This window comes from Sphaeramia orbicularis, chromosome 9, assembly GCF_902148855.1.
Source record: "Sphaeramia orbicularis chromosome 9, fSphaOr1.1, whole genome shotgun sequence".
NCBI classification, from domain to species: domain Eukaryota; kingdom Metazoa; phylum Chordata; class Actinopteri; order Kurtiformes; family Apogonidae; genus Sphaeramia; species Sphaeramia orbicularis.
In genome coordinates this window covers 54,565,940-54,568,787 of record NC_043965.1, presented here as the reverse complement: position 1 = coordinate 54,568,787, position 2,848 = coordinate 54,565,940, and positions in this window count along the sequence as shown.

Genomic DNA, 2,848 nt, shown 5'->3' with positions numbered 1-2,848 from the left:
TTTGGAAGTATTTGGATATAGTAATATATTGCTGTTAATATCTTTGTATAACATTTTAACAATTGAGATGAAGTAATCTCCAAATCCTGTCATATCTAGGGCTTTATAAATAAAGGGATGTTCCACTGTATCAAATGCTTTAAAAAAGCCAAGAAATACAATTATTGCATCTGATTCTACATATTCTGAGTAATCAATCAAATCTAGGATTAATCTTATGTTATTGCTCATATGACGGTGTCATGTTGACTCCCAGACAGTGTCTGGATTTTGTCTGTCTTGTCTGTCTTTTCTGTCATTTCCTGTTTTATTTTGTTAAGTTTCCCTCGTGTGTCGTGTCTGGTGTTTTTACTTCCCCTCCTTGATTGTTCCACCTGTGTCTGATTACCTGCCCACGTCCTGATGTGTTCCACCTGTGTCCAGTTGTCTCCCCGCCCTCTTGTGTATATGTCGAGGCCCAAAACGGAATCTGGCCCGATTCAGAATCAGGCCGGCCCAGAATGGAATTCTATTCTAGGCCGGCCTAGAATGGAATCCTGCTACTATAATGTTATTTTTATACCATGTTTAATGCAAATGATCTAAATTATTACAAAAATCAATACATGGAATTTGCAAATATGTGAAAAAAAATGAAACAAACAACATTTTAATTGTAAACTATAATACACTTTATTTACAAATAGAACCTAGTGGTACTCCCCACCAATATATGGTACAGTGAAATTGACTGAAATTGACAATAGTTACTCAAGGTATGTAAGACTGAAAATGTAAAATTATGACAAATTATGGAATTATGGATCATTTGCATTAAACATGGTATAAAAATAACATTATAGCAGCAGGATTCCATTCTAGGCCGGCCTAGAATAGAATTCCATTCTGGGCCGGCCCGATTCTGAATCGGGCCAGATTCCGTTTTGGGCCTCGACATATATAAGCCCTGTGTCTTTGTCTGTCCGTTGCCAGTTCGTATTCTCCTTGTGTGATTACTTACCAGCGCTTTTTGGATCCTGTTTGTCTGCCTGTCTCTTTTTGACCCGGATTGTTCTATATCAACTTCTGAGCTCCGCCTGACCCCTGTCTGTACCTCAGCCTCTGATTCTTCTCCTGTGTTCGACCTTTAGCCTGGATTTACCGTGAGCTTGCCTAACCCCAATGTCCTGTTGCCTGTCTGCTTGTCCTCCCGTGTATGACCTGGTCATACACGGGAGGACTCTCGTTTGCGTCCTCCTAGTCGGGTTCCCCTTGTGTGCTCCCGACCCGGGCTGTGAGGCTTTTCATTTGGATTTGGAATCCGTGACGAATCTGCGGCGCAGCTTCACTGAAGACTCACCCATTATCTTTTTGTGTGAACTGTATTTACTGACTGTGTTTAATAAACACACTTTCATTGTATATCAGTCTGAGGTTCTTGCATTGGGTTCAGATTTCGTACTACCAGTCTTAACAGACGGTTTGTCATAAATCCTGTTTGGGTTTCATTAATAATTTCTCCAAGGCTGTTTTTGAGACGCCTGGTGAATACTAATGCAAACAGTTTGTAGTCAGTATTTAGAAGAATAATGGGTCTCCAGTTTTCTACAAAGAGGGAGTCTTTATTTGGTTTTGGAATCAAGTTAATTAATCCTTGCTTCATTGTAGTTGACATTTCTTTGTTTTCAATGCATTCTTTATACATATTTATGAGAGGAGTTTCAATAACATCCCAAAAAAAAAAGTAGAACTCAGTAGATAAACCATCTATCCTGGGGGATTTACCACGTTTCATATATTTAACACTTCAACCATCTCAGTGTTTGAGATAAGTTCATCACAATTTTTTTTTTTTAAATTGAGGTGATATAGTAGGGACAAACTATTTGATATTGTCTAAGAAATTATCACAATGATTTGAGTCAAAGTTGGAAATATAAAGTTTGCTGTAAAAGGATCTTACATAATCAGCTATATCTTTAGGATTTGTGTTAAGTTTGTCATTTATTTTAAGAGCAGATATGTTAGTTCTTTTTTTATTGCGTTTTTCAAGTGCAAAAAAGTAACCTGAATTTCTTTCTCCATTTTCTATCCACCTTGCCCTTGAGCGTATAAAGGCTCCTTTAGCTGCTTCTACATACAAGTTATCTATTTCATTCTGAAGTTGTGATAGTTTTACTTGCCCAGAATCAGATAGATTTTCCTCTTTGCTACGTTTGATAGCTGTTTCTCTAATTTTAAATTTGAAATATTCCCATTTTTGAAAATTATTCATTTCAGCTTTTTTTTTAAAAAGATGTCCTGAACTAGTATCTTAACAGATTTTTGAAATATTTTGTCTTTAATCAAGTTATTTTTCAATTTCCAATGACCACGCAAGTTTTTATTTTTTTCATTGGAACCACTTAACAGTAGGGTGATTAATTTATGATCAGATAATGGAGCATGTGAGTGCGATACCTCAGATACATGCTGAAGGCAGGATGTGGATATTAACCACAGGTCAATTCTGGATTGCTGTGTACGTCTGGCATTACTCCAGGTAAATTCTTTGACATCAGGGTTAAAAAAAACGCCATACATCTGTAATTGACAACTTTTCACTAAGGTAAAGAGTGGGTTTGAAATGTTGACTCTTTGATATTCTTTCTGGAATTCTATCCAACAAGTCATTGGGCGCATCACTGAAGTCTCCTCCTATAATCAGGTAGGCATTATGATGCTTTTTTTTGTAAATTTGTTATTTTGGAGTGAATCTGGGTGAACATGGTTTTAGTTTGAGCTGTTCCATTGTGACTATAGAAATTGCACAGAATCCATTGTCTTTCATTGCTGTTATCAAATGAAAGTAAACATCACAAAAAGTGGT